This window comes from Cryptomeria japonica, chromosome 6 (genome assembly GCF_030272615.1).
Source record: "Cryptomeria japonica chromosome 6, Sugi_1.0, whole genome shotgun sequence".
NCBI lineage: Eukaryota > Viridiplantae > Streptophyta > Pinopsida > Cupressales > Cupressaceae > Cryptomeria > Cryptomeria japonica.
In genome coordinates this window covers 72,262,632-72,285,803 of record NC_081410.1, presented here as the reverse complement: position 1 = coordinate 72,285,803, position 23,172 = coordinate 72,262,632, and the positions used below count along the sequence as shown (strand labels likewise).

Here is a 23,172-nt window from a genome sequence, read left to right as displayed (position 1 = left end):
ATTGAAGTAGAAATGAGATGGCCTATGACAGGTATTACAGTTGGATGATTATCTTGTGCATAATCATATGTGACTAAACATGATAAAATAAATTAGTAATACGTAGTTCATTACAGCATTATGCATTACTTAATTGTTCCCTCCAAGGAAAGCATTCTTTACATATAAGCGACATGTGTATGTAAGAATAAAACATATTATCAAAATTGTGGTCAACGACTACATTTCAAACCTGTAGACTAGTTGGTCTACCCACCGGCACCAATCAGTTAATCGTGGATTTAGACATAGAGGGAGGATCGGAAGATTGTTGATGAGAAACTGATGCATGATTACTGTACAAGTTGTAGGCACAGATTGTCAGGATGATGAAGGTGGTTATGGTAAATAAGAAGTTGATCCTCTAGGTCCCACTTTGATTGTTGTACAAGGCAATGCAAATGTTGTTGTTGAAGCTGTCTTGTGGCTTTCACCCTCTACACATATGCAGAGTTCCTCATTTATGGTCTTTTATAGAATGAATATGTCCATGGAACTAGACCGATTCTATGAAGACAAAGTTCAGGCAATACTACCATAAGGTCACTCTATGTCAGGGAAAACACATCTTAATATTCAAGGAATATTCTGAATAGAGAAACACTCAAAACGAAAACCCAGTCATCAACCAACATGTATTAGACTATTAGTCCATGTTTAATAGTTTATCCTCCATTCCCTAAGTTGGTCTTCAGTAGCAATGCCTATGTACCTAATTGGAGCATCCACAAGTAACTCTTGATATTGAAATGCGGTAAGGAGAGGGATTAATTTTCTTTGGGTATGATATATCTACATCTTTAAATTAACAAGCAACACTTATATTTGAGTTCAACGCAGACATCATTAGGTTGTCTTGTCAACATAGACTATGAGATCATCCAATCATTTTGTTTCTGAGTGAGAATTTTCCTTTTACTTTATACAAAAACAGGAAGGAGAGAAGACTTGAGAGTCTTCAAGTTACCGATGTAATACCCCAATGTCTGACATTAGAATGTTATCCACTTCATCGGAGTTAAAACTAGTCAGTTCCTGGCTGATGTCTACATTCACATGGTTTCCTAGTTGTTTGTGAGTAAAATACTCAAGAATAAACAATGTGATACTGGGAAAGGTACAAGAGAGCTCTGACAATTTATTTCATAAAATGAACATATCACTCAGACATTAAACATTATGTATGTTAAAAACTACTAACAACTGTCCAAGCCTCCACATGCAACTTAATCCAAATGGAAGCCAATTTCATTGTATTCAGTTATGACTTATTTGTAATCAATTGCAATGGTGTGAATCGCCATAGTTGACACGTGACAGCACTAGAACACACTTTAAAAAATGAAGACAATTGCAAGTGAATTTACAAAGTAGAAGGAAGAACGAAAGGGCTCTATGGATGGTCCAGACCCTCAGAAACCCAGTATGACTTGTTTATGTTTCAAATATTAGGATATGTGATTGATTTGGTGGTGATCAAATTCATTCACTATAAGTATAAAGAAACTAACGGTGTCACATTCAACAGCCAAGATATACTACAAACAGATTTGGCTACCACTGAACTGTGGGATACCTGTTGTAATTCTGTCGATGGTGTTTTTAAGCACTATACAACACAAAATAAAATACTAAGTATTCTATCCTCTCTTGAACAAAGACTCCCAAATGCTAAGCTATGTGATCAAGTGGGATGACTCCAAGGTTCTCAAATGTTAGGTCTTGACGTGCTCTTGGATAGACTCAGTTGTATATGATGTGATATTGCTGGGGTCACAAGGTGGACTTACGTTGAATGACTGAATGCTCAAATGACGCTGGAACGTGGGATTTCACTTAACTTGGAAAAAAGAAAAAAGGATAAGGGTTTAGAAGGCTATTCTAACTCTAAGAATGTAAGAGCAAAGGACAATCTTTGGTGGAATTCAACTAAGTCTTGTTTTGACCTGCAACGAACATCTCCACAAGGCTAGTGCAATCTCCTAAGGATAGCTTTATGATTATCAAATCATCACCACAAGCATAGACACCATCAAGTTGATACATATCAATGAAGAAACGATAATTGAAGTTAAGCTTGGCTAAATAGATCCAGTTGACTATGCAAGGCACTTTAGCATCGCCAAGGTGTTAGTAGTATGGATATACGAATTTCACCATTGAAAAGTCTACCATTTATCTAAACAATATGAAATCAAATTGAGAAGTAGAGACCATGCGAATTGTTGAATCAACATATAGAATTCACCATATCTTCGATGAAGTTTACATGCCTTTTGCATCAATGTCTTGGCAACAATCTTTGCCTTCTCTTCCTACTCTACTCTACTACTTTCTTGAACTTTGTCTATTCGCTATTCACTATTACTATTCCCTTTACAAATGAAGAAGTGAGGCCTTATATAGTGCTCTCATTACATTCAATGGCTCAAATCAATGGCCAAGATCGAAAGATAGAAACCCTAATGAGGATTTGTTGAACCCATTACAAAGCATTTAATGCTTGACGAATGATACAATTACATTTGATGGGACACATGTCCTTCATAGAAAATTCAACCAATAGATGGCAACGAAAGGTACATTGAACCTTGTGCCCATGTGGTAATTATCTTCTTTGACAGATGAGTTAGGTACATTGAATCTAGATGCCTTATCTTGAAATGATGTGATTGGTTAAATGATGACTAGGCGCCACCTCAGCTGGTCCTTTGTAACTCATCACAAGTGTGTTAATGAATGAGGCATATCTCTTGATACTCAACATTATCAAGGTCCTGATGTAATGATGACTTTGCTCGTGCTGATCATGTTCTTGGTCCTTGTCTTTGCTTAGGACGTATGGTGTCATTGCCTTGGACACCTTGTTCTTGGCTAGGACGCCTTGGAGTACATTGATCTAGAGTCTTCTTGTATTCCCCTTGATGTATATGACTCCTATTCCTGCCTTGTATGAGCTTGTGACTTGACGATCCCAACAGCTAACTTGTAAAGACTTGAAATGCAATGTCCTTCCCGGTGAGAGCCTGCCTTACTAGAGTCATCTTTCACCTGCGAGAGTTGTCTAAGTTTCATGTAACGGCATTTGCTTGCAAATAAGTAATCGATCACCTAGGCTAAGAACTCTCTAAGAAATTATAATTCATCAAGATCCCACAATATTGCATAAAACCCTAGGTATCTAAGTTGAACCCTCAGCTTGTAAATCAGACCCATTACCAAGCAATATCACCCCAATGCATCTCAACAAAGCATCAAAGGCAACAAAACCCTTGTGAAGAAACAAGTAAGAAAGCAAATAGATCACTAAATGAGTCTTGATTTGACACAAAAATGGTGAAATAAGTCTTTGTTCAGGTCTGCAATGCTCTCTCGAAGTGAGGTGACCTGTAAGTATTTCTTCAGTCTGGAGCAAATTCATACACCTAAACAAGTATACACTTTGATTGATTGCTGGACTCTGTACAACCCTTTAATGTGAACACACTGATCCCTTTAAAATTTGTCGATCAGCTGGGCTTATGAAATAACCTTGATCTTGTATGCCACAGTTACAACTTCACTTTTAAAATGAACAAAATCGCTAATCACAAGAGGCGCAATTGGACAAATTCGATAATCAGAATCGCTGATATGTGAGAAATCGCTCTTCATAAAACACTGCAACAACTTTGAATCTCTGATCAAAATTAGTAATCGCCGCCTTTTGAGGTCCAATTCACTGTGCAAAGCCAGTGCGCTTATCAAAAATGATTGACAAAATCACCTATCAAGTGAAAAGTGGATCACTGATCAATGGATCTTGATTAGGCCCAATTCTCTTTGTAAATTCATAGTCACCCCATTAAGAATCACTGTCAAACAAGAAACATAATCTGCTGATGATTCAAAATTGAGCTTGAAGGGTTTAATAAATGTCAAATCGTTGATATCAAAATGGAGTTGCAGCGTGCAGACAGGAATTCGCTATGCTCTGAACATAATCGCCATAGGTAAAAGATGAGATCGCTGTGTCCTAGGATAAATTTGCTCTCAAGATCTGATCAAAATCAGATCAAAATTAGATTGCTGGCCTCAGTTTGCTGTCGAAGTTTGATTGTTGACATACAAAGGCAAAATCGATTTCAAATTGATCAAATGAAATGATCAATTTGAAGCTTATAGAAATCGATACATCACAAAAGGGTTGGCAACTTTCATTTAATGCTTAGATTGGGATGATAAACACCATGAACACCCTTATTCAATATTTGGTCGATATGAATTGCAAATTTTAAATAACTTGATACTCCAAATCGTGGTGCTTTGGAAATTCAAATTTACTTCTTTGTTTTAAAAAGGCAAGATGACATCTATCAAATGCATAATATCAAAGCTTCAAATTTTGCCTTTCGAATCCCAATCGCTTTGCAATCATTTCATAGGTGAACGCTTCCTATTAAATGCAATTCAATAATATCAATTCCAGCCATCGAATCTTACAACTTGGCGCCACCTTAACCATTAGCAAGAAGCATCGAGTTTTGCTCCTAGTCGTCCAATTATAATTGCCTTGCAATTATCTCATGAAAGTATTGTGCAATCTAAGCGTTTCTCATTAAATATATTGCAACCGTTTATTTGCAATTCGACCTTGAACTTAAAACCATTTGCGCTCACATTTGAATATTGGACTTGATATTTGCAATCTTCCTCAAGTTCAGAATTTTGCATTGAATGCGGTATTTGTGGTTGCATCGTGGAGACTGTAAATCTTGAGGTAGCATTATTGATTGTCTAAGCATTGCACGCGTCTCTTGTTCTTCATTTGCTACGTTCATTGAATGGCTTACATCCTGTTGATCAAAGTAGTGCCACCTTGAACTCACCCCATTTGAACTTGAACTTGTTCATGAGAATCGATTGGTAATAGATGATCAAAGTCAAAGGACGGGCCTCTTGGTCAAAGGACGGAATTCTTGACAGTCACATCTCATGTTCTAGCCTCAAATGTGTAACCTTCTAGATTGGAACGCCTTGTCTTGGACAGATTGCTTAGTTCAAAGGACAAGGGGTTCTCGTTCAAAGGACGACGTTCATGTTCAAAGGACGGGGTTCCTAGCTAGAACACCTTAACCTTTTCCATGCCTTAGCCAATTTTTTTGATTTTTCAATTTTGAAGGTGATCACAGATAAATCATGGGCTGAGTTCATACTTCTTCAAACGAAAGGCAAACAGCAAAAAAACTCAAAATTAACTAAGAAAACAGAAAAAAGTGGGGGTCCCCATTTGCAATGGGGCGATGTGTGAAAACGTCACAACAATACCCCACTCCAGCCATTAAATAGAGCATCAAATGGGTCTCCCTGCATCTGTCTGGTAACCCATTTTTGCACAAATAAGCTCAATACGGTCTTGTAAATGGCATCCAGAATTGTTACATGTTGATACATCCAAGGATTGAAGAAGTGTATGTTATTTGAGTATATTACAAAACAAGGCAAGCTTCTATAAGCATTGTAGTGATGCTGATTTAGTACCATAGTACTCATTGAAAGGATCCACCAAGGGAGTAACTGACTAATGGTTTTTGCTAATATAAGTGGGCGTAAGGAGGCAGGGCCCTAAGTCACCTAGTTCTCACCATTGAGTTTCTCAATGGCATATCTTTGTGAAATTATATATTATGCTTTGACCGATTACTTTTATCTACTTAACTTGCTCATTTCCTTTCATTACTACTGCTGTTTGATTTCAATCGCTTAGTGGCACTATAATCCTATTTTATAAAGGTGTAAACAAAATTGTTTCTGAGTTATGGCATCGCATATAATCAAACATCAGTCAACCATGTTTAAAGATCTGTAAAAAGGCATAAGGAAAGGAATACCTATCCTAATTAGGAATCACAACAATCAAAAATCAGAAGTAATTATATGAACATCAGATAACAACTAGATCCATTGCCAAACACAAGCCATATTGTTTTATTCCTAACATTTATTAAAAATTGACATACGAACAGAATGCCCCATTCCATTTATTAATTAAGTAGCCCCTCTAGACTGGCATCCTCTTATTCACATTCCTTAATTAACCCGAGGTTGGAGAATGACAACTGGCTTGGCAGAAACAATCTGTGAAAGATGAAGAAAGGAGAAACAACAATGACAATAGAGGCATAAAAGAAGCATGTTCATTACGATTTATATCAATTTTATAAAACACCACCAAATGTTAGGTACATAACCAACAATACTGAACCACTTTATTTGACTTCAATCATACTCCATATTTATTTAATAACTGTAAACAAAATATTATAATATCAACATAACCTCCTAACTCCCAAGTATGAAGAACTATCATAAAACTAATAATCCTGTTATCCATAGAACAGGAGCACTCTTGATAACTACTTTATTATAAACAATTTTAGAAACTCCAAGAATAGGTGGACTCTCAAAACTATAGGAATGGACAAACCTGAGTATAATGACTATCCAATAATCTATCAAACTGTTACTCTGGAACCCATTAATGCTATATTAGCATAAATGTTACTACTGTCATTAACAAACTTCAAAATATTCTGACTGTGTTCCCTGGACTCTGAGAGGCTTCTAGATCCCTTCAAGGTTAGTAATCTTAATGAAAGTGGCTCTGATCCTAATTGCAATTGTTTTCCAATGGAAGCTAACACTTGTCCCTTGTTTTCATGCTTATTTTGAGTTTATTCCCATGTTTTAGGTATCTCTAGGCTAAAATAAATCTGGCTATAGGGTGGCGGGTTCTGACATCACAACATTACATAAACTACAATTTTATCACAAATTATTGTCATACATGTGCCTTGAAATTTATACAAAATAAAAAATCCTAGAGAAAATTTTAAGCCTTACATGTACAATTGACTGAGTGTAATGACTACATAGAACAGATTAACTGCAACCTGGTTTGTCAGCCAAATATAATTTGACTGCCCTTCCAGATTTCATAGGGATAACCTTTCACACTTGAATACTTCAGAATTGGCACCAAACATCACTTCCATGCGACAGCTACCTGAAAATCTCTTGACTGTATTGATGAGATCAAGTCTTTTGCACAAAAATATGAACTTTGTCTTATTGTTAACAGCTAAATCTTGCCTCAAACACCTTGAAACTTGTCCGCAGGAAACCCTTTACTAGAGTTATGCTTTGCACCCCCAAGGCCTCCTCTCTTGCTGGCAGTGTTTTGAGATTCTATAGGGTTTCCATTTATGTTTTGAGTTATTATTCACTTCATTATCACTGCAATCTAGAATGTACTTCACTCTTCATTCTGCATTCATGGCCACAAGTACCCTTGCACTCTGTTCAAAGTCTCTCAACTATTCTCCAAGACATTTAAGGTACCAAAGTTGCAAGCAAGGCAGGATCCACTTGCGGATTGTCTACTTTCCCTGCCATCCAGTAACTTCTAGATCAAATTTCAGAGGGTAAAGATCTCATAATAGATTTGCAATTCTTCTATATATATTGACTTGGTGCCCTTTCTAGGTGTAGAAATTCTTTTGTATATCAAAGCAATTGAGCCTGTTGTATAAAACACTTTCACAATCCTTTTGTATCTGAAACAGGGGAACCTATGTATTTGTCTCAAGCATTAAGTTGTGTTGCACCATATGTAATTGAGAACTATATTTGAGGAACTAATATATGAGATTGTTACTCCATAGATTCTGACTTGTTGTTTGTTTAATTGTTGACTATGATATCGTGTGTTACAAAGCTCTGTCTACGTGTACAAGGAAATTTATTCTGGCTAATGCCTTGTAATTGTTGTTATTTGCTTTTAGCATTTCTTCCCTTTTCTCTTCACACAGATTAGTTGTAGGTTAAAAGAGATAAGGAGCCCACCTCGTAATCTTGAAGACTGATTTGCCGGTTACATCCCACATCTGCAAATCTTTCCATTGTTATTGGTCCCAAGTGCCACATCTGTGTGTTTTTACTGAAAACAAACTTCTGACCATCAACAATTATTTCCATAGCCTAGGGTCTTCTTACCCTAATTCTTCTCCATTGTAATGAGTGATGCTTTCAAGTCCCATTGACCTATTTTGGTCATCTGTGGACAGTAATATAATTTCTTACTTTCCTTCTTTCTATGATAAGGTAATTAAACATCATTTTATTTGCTTGTACCTGTATAACGACCACCGTGTCTTCTTTCCTTTCCATTTCTATTAAATTTTAACATTTGTCAATTTATAGTTCACAGTCTAGACAACTGGCCCACATGGTAAAGATAGAGCACTAAATAGTTTGAAAAATTGTGTATGGCCCCATTGAGTCCAATAGATGATTTGTTTGTCACGTGTATCATACAAGATACAACTTCCCACCCCTTGTTGATTCTACATTTTAACATTTGTCCATTTGCTTTGGCTTTTTAGAGCCACCATTCACATCATCCTAAATTTCAATCTATATTTGCACCACCTACTTGATCACTTTAATTTTCAATCTATACTTTGTGAATAACCCTTTGATAAACCATAGTTTACTCTAGTCATCTACAAGCCCTTTCTTGAATTCACCAATAAGCTTGTTTAGTCATTTGTTGTGTGTCCTGGCTAGTTTGATTTTACCTCACTCCATATTGTAAAGTGCTACCACTCGATGTCAGATCTTTTTGTAACTTAAATTCAGTTTCAAATACCTTTCACCAATTTCTTAGAATGGCCCTTCTCAAATTCTATATAACAGTCAGTCACACTATCCCTCGAAGTAGCTGTAAAAGATTACCTCCACCATGCCTCTTCTATCTGCTCATGATTCCCACCAACAAAGAACTTAGGTATCTTTTTCCCATTATAACTGATGTAGGAAGGATATGAGGTAGCAGTACAAGATTCTAATTTTTGAAGATGATTCTGTCACTCAATCACTTTTGTCAATTCACTCGATCAAGTTCTATGAAGTCCTCTGGATCTAACAGAACAATGTGGGATGTACTCAAACTAGAATTCTCTGATCAACACGGTGCCATGACCCCCAACTACACTACCATGCCTTTGAACAACTCTTGCAGCATGTTCTTTCCAATATACACTTCAAACAGAACCCAATGCAGTATCCACACAATTAGACCTTAGTTATTTATTTAGCTCACAGCCATGTACTTGTACTCTTTCTTGCAGTCTCTTCTTTCTACTTCTTAATGCTTCTTCCAATCAAAGCTTGGAACATAAAAGCACTGCATGCCATTGGTGGGACTCATCCTCTGCAACTGCTCCTACATACCTTGCCTCTACATCTGTCTCCTGGCTTCTTTATGATATTCTTCACTTCTTCCAACTGATAGAACCATCTCAGTAAATAGTAATCTGCGTTTTTAGCAAGAATAACCATCGAAGTTCCACTTTTTCATCCTATTTAGTTCTAACCTAAGGTCCACAGTGACAAGTCCCCAGCCCCATGCCTGACATCCCGAGGGAGATGGGATGGGGATAAAACATCCCTTTGCCATCCTCAATTCCCACACCACAAGAAGGGAATGCCTCCATAGAGAAGGGGTATCAAGATCTCCCTCAACCACCTCAGGGATGCTAGGACATCCATGGAAAGAGAAATAAATCCTTAAAATTGAAAAGAAAAACATTCACACTAGAACTGGAAATATTCATTCCTCTAACAAACCCCAGCTGAGCCAAAGAATCCACAAATAAAAGGATAAACATCAAATCTTTGGCATCCATGTGCAGTACAAAAACAAAAATGCAGGCATGAGGTCATCATTTGATAGAAGCAAGTAATAAACTGTAAAACATAGACATAAATAAAAGTCGGGGACGTATTTGAAGGAAAGTAAACTTGTGATTTCCTCTTATTGAAGGTCAAAGGTTTGTCCATTATTCAAAATGCCAGCTAAGAGTGTTGTTCTGAATGCTGGTTAAGTCAACATTAAACTATTAAAACATGGGAGGCTGCCCAAAAGATGATATACTTATGCTATGCTTTATAGAGTAAATGAATTGAACCACTCAAGCTTTTTTTTGTCAAACAATGTCATCATATGTCTACAAGATTAGAGAAAATTACACTGAATGAATTATATTCACCGACATCATAATTGGGTTTGTTTCAGACTAACGGTGTATGGGCTCGTGTTTATATTTTTTGCAGATATATCTAAATGTTCTGTGAGCTCGTGGATTTCAACCATTAGCATTAATGCAAGGGATGAGATCCCCTGTTTGTGACCTCAATTGGCTCAGGCCAGCATAAAAACTCCTGAGATTTACCAATTAAAAAACCAATCACATTTTTAAAATTTTATCTTCTTTTAGTTTGTCACTTTTTTCTAAGTTATTTTTAAATTATTGTATTTTCAAAATTCAAATATTAGTCTTTATTAATTATTTTCTATGTTACCAGTTTGAGCCCTAGGGCCTACCAATGCAGAACCAATCCGGCCAGGATAAGGGTCCAGATCTGATCTTTACTGCAACCAATTCGAGCCCTAGGGCCTACCAATTTGGACCCAATCCGACCTAGATAAGGGTCTGGATCCAATCCAAACTAGGGGCCATCCAAGGTCTTGTTCTAGGCCTATGGATCCTTTTTGAGCCCAAGCAAACCCACAACAAATTTTGCTGCCTTTCACACCCATCTCGAAAACTTGAACCTTCTTAAAAAAATCTTCTAATTCGACTTTTGAACACCACCCAAACCCTGAAATGTGGGTTCCAAGATATTTTGAAGACAATAAAATTCATTTCTCTTATTGTGAATGCAAAACAAAAATATCGTTCATCCTTTGGTGAACTTACATTCTTGCTTCCCATTGCATGTGTCACGGGGCTAGATTAACCCATGCGGCACCAACGATCTTTTAGGTACTTGTCTGTGAGATCCAAGCACTTCCAAGAACTCGGACTACACCTGTAAGCACTCCCAAGCTCTAGAACCTGCACACACACACTTGCACAACACGTACAAACTTGCACAGCGGAATCCTTACACAATAACACAATGTTGGGGCAATAAGATAGCTTTATTGATCTAAAGAAATGGCCCCTGGCCCAGTCTACAAACAATTCCAACTATGTCGTTGGTCACTAACCCAAGTACTTCCCAAGCACCCGATTACAAGTTCTCGCCCTTGGATCTGCGTCCACTCTTGAAACACCGGTACAGATATCACTGCACCTCGCCCTTGGCTGTAGCTTCTCACGTAGACTCCAAATCCACAAAGACCCTGTCTTCTTCGGAACTCAACCTGGCGCACCATTGACTCTCTCGTGAGCCCACGACAACTTACCCAGCACACGACCCAGGCCCCCTCCCTAAACGGGGACTCCAAGTCTCACTGCTTCTCTGCTGCTGCTTCTACTTCACCTCTGCTCTGCAATCGCTCTGAACACCTTTGCTCGCTGGAATGTTGTTTTGGTTCTCCTTGGATTTCTCCACCATGAACCTTTGCCTGGGAAAGTAAAGCACACTGTAGAAACGTTCTCTCGTGAACGGCGGAGTACTCTGCTTCCCCCTATATAAATTTTTCGTCTAGTTCTCACACAGCTGTAGCTTGGCATTAACCATTTGTCAATCACCACAACTTCCACCTGCTAAGAATCGGAAGGGACTTATCACCCCAAAAGCCTACTGATCTCCCCGAGACAGCAGCCCCTTACATCATGAATAGAGTGAAGATTGAGTGGTGAACATTCCAAAGTGGTTGGTTTGCTATTCCTACACAATTGCATGAGCCTATTTGTTGCTAAGGGCATCACAGAGAAAGATTTCTACAAAGAGGTTGAATTTTCAAGTTTTGGGTTTTTTATTCTACATTTTTTTTACAAAACAACTCTCTTGTTTTGTTTTGAAATTCTTGTTTTGATTTCATTATTCTAAGAATCTATAACACATGCTTATTTTTTTTAAATGAGTTAAGTTGTATATAGTTTATTTGCTTCCATTTGTTTTGATTCTTCAAATGTGCTGTTTATTGAACTTCTCATAGGAATCATCCTAGCAACCAGTTCTAGCTCCATGGGCCGACCTTGTTTCAAAACAAACACAAATTCTCCCCTTTGGAAATATGTTGATATGGTACAACGGCTTCCAAGTGTTGGGGGTTATCTTTGGTTTTTTAGTGGGTGTGATGTTGGGTATTCAAACTCATACAATCAAGTGAAAGGCCATTCGTGCCACGTCCCTATAATAGGAATCATCTTGTCGAAGAAAAATGGTGTACACATTCCATAAGCACAAATCATGGCATATATTAGTGAGCAAGAAAAAACAAATTAAACATAAAACCACAAATCAAATCATCCTTCATTAAAGAAAGGATCTAGAAGACTGAAGCCCCCTCCACCACCTTCTAATCTTCAACCTACAGAGGGCCACCCATTTTTGGCCACACCTGAAGAGCAACTCACAGCCTTTACACATAAGAGATCAAAAGGACCTTTGGTAATGATATTTCAAAATGAGTCTCAAGAGATTGATGATCAACACATAGTGATATGTCTCTATGCAAATGGATTTGCTTTCAATATTGCTTACTCACCGTATTGGCAAAAAATAGTGATAGCAATTAATAAGGTTCCAAAAGAATACAAGGGCTCAAATTTTGAGAAAATGTGTAGCACCTTATTGGAAAGATGTGAAGTTTTTAGAGAAGTAATTAAAGCCCATAAGGGATTTGTGGCCCAAAATAGGGGGTGTCCGTCTCTGATGGATGGAAAGATTCAAGAAATCAGCCACTAACCAATTTTATTACAATGTCCCCTAAAGGGCCAATGTTTTTGAGAGCAAGGTATTGTGAAAGCGAGTTGAAGGATGGTGCATTTACTGCTAACATTCTCATGACATCCATTGAGGAAGTGGCCCTTGAAATGTTGTGCAAGCCATAATAGACAATGCGAAAAATTGTACAGTGGTTGGAAAATTAGTTGAGGAGCATTATTCACATGTTTTTTGGACATCTCATGTTGTCCACTCCCTCAACCTTATGCTACAAAAAAATGGCACCAAAATTGATTGAATCAAACAAGTGTATGTCAAGGCCGAAGAGAGACCCAAATGTTCATCAGCAACCACCATGTGCAAAAGGAATATTTAGAAAATTCTCAAAATTGGAGCTGCTGAAAGTAAGTGAAACAATAAGATTTATTATCTTTTGTATTTTTTCAATTTTAATTTTCAAATAGATTGTTGAGACCCATTTTGCCTCCAACACAATTGTCTTGAAACAATTTGTGAAGGTTCGTGAGAGAATTTCTAAAATTTTCATCAACCCAAATTGGTCCATATGTAGGCTCTAGCATTACAAGGGCAGCAACTATTAAACAAATGATCATAGATGACATTTGGTAGGATTGTGTTGAATATCTCCTCAACTTTACCAAGCCAATATTGAGTCTGATCCATTATACTGACATGGATAGGCCTTGTTTGGGAGAAATATATGATAACATTGATTTAATTATTGAGAAGATGAAGCAAGATCTTGAAGAAACTTTCTTCAAACAACTACACAAAATTATTGAAGAGAAATCGAACAAAATGGCCACTCCACTCCATTGAGTTCCAAAAATTATAGTGTTGAGCTCCTTTCTATGTCAACAATAATTGCCCCATATAGAGATGCTGAAGTCAACCAATGGTACAAGGCAGCACTTCACAGACTCTTCACTGATCTTCACATGTAAGATGCAATGAGTATTGAGTTCATGGATTTTGTACAATCTGGGGACTTTAGTATTGATGCTCTTAGTGACAAGTATTAAAGTTAGTAACACTTCCATGGCCAATCATTCACACACCTGCAATCTCTTACAATCAAAATTTCATCACAAGTTTTATTAAAAAATCTTTTACCTTTTGAGTTTCATTTGTATTTTTTTAATTTTACAACTCTTAACTCTCTAATTTTGTCTTGATAGGTAGCTAGATCATTTACATCAACGAGGAATAGAAGCACATACTCGTCCATCCACTCAATAAATCAGAATCGACTACGCTCAAAAAAAGGAGAGGACTACATGTATGTGCATTCAAACTTGCACCTCCTTTTACACAAACAAAGTGGCTACAAGGAAGTGAGATATTGAGCCAAAGCATCTTGACTTGGATGCTTCCACTTCTCACATTGCTGCACTTAATGTTAAAGACAAGCCAGCTCACAATCATGATTGTACCAGTGTTAGTGCTAGTGGCATTGTTTGTGGTTCTTCCTCTAATTTACCAGTACTTATATCATCTAATATGGACGGTGATGATGACATTTTTGAAAACCCATATGACAGTGCTTGATCAGTGATGGCTGATTGTTGATGCTTGACATAATTACTTTTTATTTTTGATATATAATATATTTTAAGGCATTCAAGTACTAATGGATATTCAAACATTTATTTTTATTTTATAGTGGTTTTGTAGTATTTTGAACTTAACTACTACTGCAAATATGTATAGATTTCTGATTTTTATCTTTTTTCGTATGGACAAACCCAACCCCCAAAACAAATTTGACCAAACCTGCAAACCAAACCCCCAAACCAGTAAAAAGATGGTAACTTTAGATTGCTTTAATAGCCATACCTTACTATCCACAAAATCCAAACAAAAAAAGATCTCGTAAACAAAACCAATCTCCCTATCCCCTCATCGCAAGAACATAAAGAAACACTAGTTACTGTTGTGACCATTTCACACATCACCCCATTGTAAATGGGGACCCCCTCTTTCGCTTTCAGTTTTTTGGTTTTAGGTTAGATTGCTAGTAGTGATCCTTCAGAAATAAGTTTGAGTCAATCTTTATACTCAACATTTTGGCAATGAATGATTCACAATGATCATTCCATTTGATTGTCATCTTTTGCTTGCTTAGACAGAGATGAAATGCTAAATTTGGCTAAGGCAAACTTGTTTTAGAGAGTCAATATTTTAAGGAAGGATAGGCTAGAGTTCAAATCACCATGAGAGGCTCAAAACAAGGGGATCAAGATAGCGAAGTTATCGTTTTGGGATCACTTCCAATGGAGCCCAAAATGTGCGAACTAAAACTTCCAGTTGAGCTTCAAATCAGCGAGCTAAGCTTTGACTCTTCCAGTAGCCATCCAAACGTGCGAACTACGCCTTGTGCATGTTCATTACTTGAAAGTGACTATGATCTTGCTAAGTACGTTGCCAAGAAGTTGTTGTCAATAGTAAGTCAAGGAAGTGAATGTGTTAGCAAGTTGATTAATCCACAACGATCTTCCACTTCCAATTAGGCATCAAAAACACAAACTAACATTTCCAATTGCCTCCTTGAAGTACGAACTTTGTCATTGACATTTCCAATTCACTCTCCAAAGTGCGACCTAAGACTTCCAATCAGGCCTCCAAAGTGCGACCTAAGACTTCCAGTCAGGCCTCCAAAGTGCGACCTAAGGCATAAGCACTTCTACCACCCAAGTAGAAGTGCCATCTTGCATTCAAGACAAAGGGAGAGGCATTTGCGCCACCTTGAAAGGGCCCCACAATGAAGCGAAACGTTTTTATACAACAAGTCGGCTTTTAAGCTTCCAATTGTAAATCATTAAATGAAAACCCAAGTCGGCCTTGTGATGAGGAATTGCACCCCTTCCAGCCACTATAAAGATAATGTTGATCATTTCATTTGATCAACATACAACTGATAAGGTGAATTCATTCAATCAAGCAGCGATTCCATTCAAGGAAATATATTGTCAAAGTCTTCATTGTTTGAACAGCGAATTCCCTCTCCATTAGTGACGATTTTAATCAAACTTCAGCACTAAGCAATTTTGCCAAGGCAAATTTCACCCCAAAGCAACGAGCTCCATCATTACCAAGCGATTTGACATTCAAACATCAGCAGGTTCAAACTTAGCATCAGCGAATTTGCCATCAGTGAATTCCTTCTCCAATCAATAGCGATCTTGTTCAAACACAAAGCGAACTTTGTTGTTGCAACCAGCAACTTCTCAACATCTAGAACAGCAATCAGCGCACAAGATCAGCGATTTTGCATCAAAAATCAGATAAACATCAGCATTTGACATCTTTGTCATAGCGAAAAACGTATCAGTATAAGAGGGTGATTTTGCCAAATAGACGGTCAATTTGAAGTTACCAGCCACATTAGAAGTTGTTTACAGGTCTGAATTGACTGTCATTTGACCATTTTTAATGAAATCGGACCATAATTTTATGCTGGTACGGCTTCTTGTTCATTGTTTTCATGTGGTTTTGGTCATGAGATGCTTTGTTCATAACTTTTAATCATCTAAGCATTCTTCAAAAGCGTAATATTCATTGATTTAGATGGTAATTTCCAGATTTCAAGCAAGTTTTAGCGCTTTATATACGTCTAGGGTTTTGTAATTAATCAATGATTTCGATGATTCTATGAGCTTTTTGTAACGAATTACTAACCTTGAGACATTATTGACATTATAATCATATCAAAACCCTAACTTAGGCAACTCTCACAAGTAGAAGATGGCGACTCCAAAAACCGGGGCAGGTGCACGGCAGGTTCTTATCAAAGAAGATTCAAAGGGAGAGGTGTTGGAGTCCAAGATTACATCATTTTGGGGCAATGTAGGAGACACCAACCTCGGGCAAATTAACATGAAGAAGTTCCAAGGTCCATTGTACACCACCGAGCCTTCTAAATATTCAAAGATGATGATCGAGAGCAAGATAGTGAAAGTAACAGGCTTCCTTCCTATTAAAATAATATTATATTTATTCTATAGAGGTACTGCATTTTTAGAAGGCATAGTTAGCTTTATAGTTTTTAGCATTTTAGCTTCATTTTGAAGCTTCCGTTAAACGGTTTGTTCTTTTTAAAACACCGTCATATAAATCTCTATATATACGTTGTATATTCATGAATAAAATTCATTCAATTATTTTTCATGGTATCAAAGTGGGTCGATGGACTTTTTTAGGGTTTGGCGATTTTTTAAAAAATTTGTAACCTTTTTTACCTGGAATTTGTTTCTAGATATTTTTTAATCAATTTTGTTGGAGATTTTTGAGGGTGTTTTTCGTGAGGTCCCATTTTTTTCTGTTTGAAGAAAATTCATGTTCTACAGGATTTTCGAGGGCACGTTTTCGCACCCATTTTTTGTTTGTCTTTTGCAAAAATTGCGAGTTTATTTCGCATTTTTGGGGTACGATCTGCATCTTTTCCACGCAATTTTCTGCTTGACGGTGTTTCGCGATTTCTCTGCTCACGACGGGGTTATCTTCCTCTCTGCCCATGATCTACAAATCTTGCGATCTGCTTTCCTGCATGATTTTTTTAAATCATGATTTTTTTCTATGCGGGTTCTGTATTTTTCTACACCCACAATTTGTATTGCAGCAACAGCGACGGGATTTTTGGAACATAGGGTTTTTCATGTCACGCAATTGGAGTTTCGTGGGTTCAGCAAAATTTTTGCGTTTAAATAATTTTTTACCCTAAAAAAATATTTCTAGTTTTTTTATAATTTTTTATTCCAAAAAAAAATTATTTCTGGGTTTTTATAATTTTTCCTCAAAAATTATTTGTTGGATTTTTATAATTTTCCCTCAAAAATTATTTGTTGGTTTTTTGAGGAAAAAATTATATTAGGGTTTTCACGATTTTTTCCTCAAAAATTGTTTGAGGTTTTCACAATTTTTCACTCAAAAATTGTTTGTGGGTTTTCACGATTTTTTTCTAAAAAAATATTTGTTGGGTTTTGATCAAATATTCTCCTCAAAAATTGTGTATAGTCTATAATTCGCAATGTTCACGTGGGAATTTGTTGTTCTGGGGTTTTACCATTTTCTTCCACAAAAATGACGATTTGTAACTTCAAATTTATGGGTTTGTCAATTTTGTCCTCAAAATCATGAATTCTCTTTTGGAGGGTTCCAGATTAGGGTTTGATGGTTTTTTCCACAAAATCATGCTTTGTTGCAGCCTATTTTGAGTCGCACCTAAAGTTGTTGAGGCTAACATTTGCAACCGTGGTATCTTGCAGTCTGTTTTGGAGTTGCTGGAGCAAACAGTGCTCAGTGCTCATCTACAAAAAAAAAATTCGGTTTTTTTGACAAAATCGTGTATGTTGCTCTTTGGAGGGTTTGCCAATTTTTCCTCAAAAGCATGGTTTCGGGCTCAACAATTCGCGTGTGACAGTTCTATAATTCGCGTGTGAGGATTACATCAAGTTGGATGACTTCTGGTACTCTTTATCATTAACATTCTGCAAATCCTAGGAGGGTCTTCGTAGCAGCAGAGTGTTCTTTGCATTTTGTGATCAAAAGACTTACAGTGTCTTCTATAGGGTATTGAGTACGATGACCATTACGGAGGTGTTGTGACGTTTTCAAACATCAACCCATTGCAAATGGAGACCCCGTACTTTTTAGGCCCTTCCGATCTTTTGGCTTTGTTTTTTGGGTCTTTTTCGCCGCAATCCTGTCAGTCTCTCTGCTTTGCTAGTGTTTGGGGGTCATTTTGGTTAAGTCTAGGACTCGTTTCATCAATTTTAGGGTTTCTGCCTTTAGTCCTAGATTTGAGGATTTTTTGTTAGGCTTTTGGAAAAATTGAACTTAGAACTGGAATCGGGACCCTTCAAGGAACCTCCCAATAAAATTTGAGCGAATTCTGAGCACTTACTATTTTTAGTAAGTTTCACTGCCTCCCGGATTGGTCTAATTTTGCCAAAAACCAAACTTACTATTTTTAGTAATTTCTATTTTTAGTAAGTTTATATTTTTAGTAAGTGCTTTCTTGACCTATTTTGCCCAAACCTTGACATTTTGAAACACTTACTATTTGGGAAAATCTATTTTTGGCAGGTTCTTCACAGAAAAACACTGAAAACTGAACATCCCTGAAGACGCTGAAGACTGAACGCTCCTAAAGATCATTTATAAATCCGGAAGAGTCAAAAGGCAGACAAATTGGATCAAAAAAATGGTTAAGTTTGGAACTCCTATTCCAGAAGAGGAAAGCATGCAAAATCATCCAAGTCTGGAAATTCACATCAATCCACCAATGTCATCCTGATCCGAAAATGACCTGAAATTTGACTAAGTCTGAAAATTTGAAAGATCTTCCAAAATCCAGAATTTGCGTTATGATTCCTAGGGACCTGAAACCACTCTCAAACATCCTGACAATATATATGAAATATAACTTAAAGTATAAGTGGCATCTTCATTATACTTAAATGTTATATTTCATATATATACATGTCCTGAATTGGTAGAAAACATCAAATTCCTCCTCCACAGTGAAATTCCGCCAAAACACTCAGCAGGGCGCCAAAATGGAGGGGTCATGGAAGATTCAGCATTCGATGAAATTCCTCCTTCATGGCCAAAATCCGCCCAAACACTCAGCAGGGCACCAAAATGGAGGGGTCATGGAGGATTCAGCATTTGATGAAATTCCTCCTCCACAGTGAAATCCCACCCAAACACTCAGCAAGGCGCCAAAATGGAGGGGTCATGGAGGATTCAGCATTTGATGAAATTCCTCCTCCACAGTGAAATTCCGCCCAAGGCATGGTGAAGGTGCCAAAACAAGGAAGTGATGGAAGATTCCAAACAAAGTGTGAATTCCTCTACACATGGAAATTTCAAAAAATCCCCTCAAGAAATTTTTTGAAATTTCCATTTTTAAGACACCAAATCTTATCAGAATCCGGAAAGTTTTGCAGATTTGGACTCATGAGATAATTCTCTATCTCCTGGACCCAGGTCCTAAATTTTAGGACAATTCCTAAAAAATAGGAAATGTGGCAAATTGGTCATAAAGCTCCCTGCGAATGTGATGAATTCAAAGAGCACAAAAAATTCCTTCCTCGAGAAAGAATTGCGCCCAAGAAGAAGAAATTCTGAAGAAAAAAAATTGACTAAGTGATGGAAATTCCTTCCTTCACGACATAGTTCTTGGAAATCATGAAAATTGGCTAAGGCATGAAGAATTTCCTTCCTCAGGGGTAAGGAACAAATTTCTTTTCAAAGGAGAATTCCTTCACAACATGAATTCCACGCCGGGATGAATTGAAGGTGGAAAAATAATTTCTTGGCAAGGAAGGAATCAGGGATGAACTAAACAAGAAATTTCCCCAAGGAAAAGTTTTTAAAAATCCATTCTCGAGCATTAAATCATATCCAAATTTCAAAAAATTTACAGATTTGGATTCGTAGGAGAATTTTCTCTCTCCTAGACCGTGGAAAACCTAATTTGTGGAAAATTCCTAAAAAATAGGAGATGGTGGAAAATCATTAAAAATCTCCTCCAAAGCAAGGAAAGTTCGAGAAACTTCAAGAAAATTCTTCATGGATCAAATTCTTCTCTCCTGAAGTTTTCTCTCTCCAAGGTTTTCTCGCCAAGTGGCAGCCGAGTCAACACACGCTGAATTAATGAAGCATCTCTTTGCATGCAGCCGTCACATTTATGGCATTATGGCAAATTCCTTTTGCATGCAACCGTCACGTTCAGGAGATGATGTTGCATTTATGGCATCATGGGTGATTTTTGCATGGGTACATTCATTGCACAGTGAGCACTTTTTGAATGTAATGGTTAATTAATGCTTTATGGCTGCCATTTTTGGAAGGATTGTAATTGATTGTATATGGGCTTTATGGGGTATTTATTGCTGATTCCCACCTTGTTGCATCTTGAGTGGAGAATCTTTTAGGGAAAACCCTAATTAGGGTTTGCATGTAGCCAAGGCCAAAAGCCTATATAAAGGGGTGACCCCCCTCATTTGTACAGGAGGGAGATTTGTATAAAATTGTTGCGATAAGTTTTGAGATAATAACAATGAAACATTGTTCTCTAATGGTGTCCACTTTAAGTTATTTTTTCAAAACTTGCATGGTTTCACCTTCCTCACTTAGAGTAGAATTTTATTTTTTCAGTTGTTAGATAAAGTGCTTTGGTTTCAGTGGAGAATGTAATGATCTCTGATGAATTTCCATGGTTCATGCTTTTTGCATCTTGTTGATTGTAAGTTGCAGTGTAAAGTTAGCCTAAGCCATTAAACTTGTGCTAAGTTCGGTTGTGGACAATAGTTTGGATTGCGTTGTTTTGGGTGTTCAAATGCACTTTCTCGATTTGAAAATCCTTCAACATCCTCAGAAGATTGCACCGGTTTTTGCGGAGTTGTAGTTAAACTTGGCGAAGCAGAGCTTGGTTTATTTGGAATTTGTCCACCAAAGCATTAACTGTTGATATCATTGCCCTTAGGAGTAGATTTAGGCCCTTCTAAACCTTTCCCCCTTATTTTCAGTTCATTTCGGTTCGTTCGAAGCAAAAGCATCGCAGAATTGCCATATCCAATGATGGAGTTCCAGCCACAACAAAGAAGTGAAAGAATGATGCAAACGTAAGGCCCCTTGGATTACCAGCAATCACATCAGCCAACTGAGTCACGTCTATAGCATAAAGGAACCTTGGAGTCGACTGTTTGAACTTCTTGCAATCTTAGCATGTAATCGCACTTTGATCAAAAGAGAGTGAAGTGATCGTTAGGCAACTTTATTCTGTGTTCGACATAGTCATAAAAAACACGTCAACGGGAGGGTATTAAAATAATATTATATTTATTCTATAATGGTCATCTTAGTTGTCTTTTTTAGTTCATTTAGCGTAACTACTGCTTCTTTTATTAGAAGAAGTAGTTAGCTTTTTAGTTTTTATCTTTTTAAGCGTATTTAGCTTTTTAGCTTCAATTTGAAGCTTCGGGCAACGGTTTGTTCATTTTAGAACACCATCATGTAAATCTCTATATATACGTTGTATATTCATGAATAAAATTCATTCAATTATTTTTTACCTCCAGCTATACAATGTAATGAATTGATCGTTGAGTGTGCTAAACACTATAATGCTAGCAAAAGGACAATATTAGTACCTAATGGCAGAGAACTTGCCTATCTATCCAAGACGGCTATCAGTGAAGCTTTCCACATACCTGAATTCACTGGCATGATCTACAAAAGCAAGGAAGTAGCCCAAGCATTCTATGATGTGATCCCAACAAATGCCTTGGCATAATTAACAAGTATTGGTTATTAAAGAGTAGGCCTAGCATATCTAAGCTACCCACCAAGCTTCACAAGATTGATTTCAAGGAGGAATTCAATGACTTAATCAGTTTGCTCAACCGAATCATGGGAGCCCCTTAAGCATCCTAGTTCGTTCAAAAATTGGATGTTCTACTTTCGAATTGATGGGAGAGGTAGTAGAGTCTTCCAATGATGATAGAGAAAGTGCAAGTGTGAGTGGAAGTGCCACCCTATCAGCTCACTCCAAGGCATCGAAGAGAAAAGAAAGTCACAAGAAGAGCCTCCAAACAAGAAGCATAAATCAGGATTAGGCCGCCCTTCCACTAGTACCTCTTCCATGCAAGAAATAGAGATGAATCAAGTAGCTGGATAGGAAAATCATCCACCGAGAGAGCATTGATCATGGAGTGAATGAGTCCATGGAATCTACAGTTCAAAACAGTAAGTGTGAAAAGACGGACAAGGGTAAGCAACCATTAGGTCAAAACAATTCAGTTCCGTTGGAGCAAATCAATGACAAAACAGGCAAAGATGTGTATGTAAACATTGAAAATGAAGATGAAGAAGTAACATCTCCACCCCGAGAAGATCAACTCAATGAGGTGTAAGGAGGAGAAGAGAAATCAGCTATCCCAGCATGGCTTAGGGAGAGCTTAACAAAAGAGGTGATAATAGCAAAGGAAGATCCTATTGATTTCGACAACTTCTTGAACAGAACTCAAGAGACTATTGAGAAGAAGAGAGAAGTGAAAATGTCAAATGAAAAGAGACAGTACAAGATCTCGAGTGATACAAATTGCCACTCCAATAGTAGATAAGCTTGAAGGCGCGATCACAACGGAAAAATATGACTTGGAGACTATTGATTTAGGTACTCCACCAGTGAGCAGGCATTGGAAGACATAATTGACATAGTGAAGAGAATCCATGACATGTTGAAGCTAGAAGTAGAAAAGAAAAAGAAATTGGAAAGAGAAGTGCATTGAGAAGTTACTTCCAGCAGTTCAAGGAACCGCTGAGGCAGCATGATCTTTCAACTGCGCCACCACCATTGCTTCCTCCAGACTCAGTTGACAA

At 37.3% G+C, this 23,172-nt stretch overlaps 1 protein-coding gene across 2 annotated transcripts in view; it reads right to left on the bottom strand.

Moving 5' to 3' along the window:
- LOC131064197 (golgin candidate 5) overlaps positions 1-23,172 on the bottom strand; it is a 98,761-nt gene that overhangs the window by 44,987 nt on the left and 30,602 nt on the right. The gene's annotated exons all lie outside the window — the stretch shown is intronic.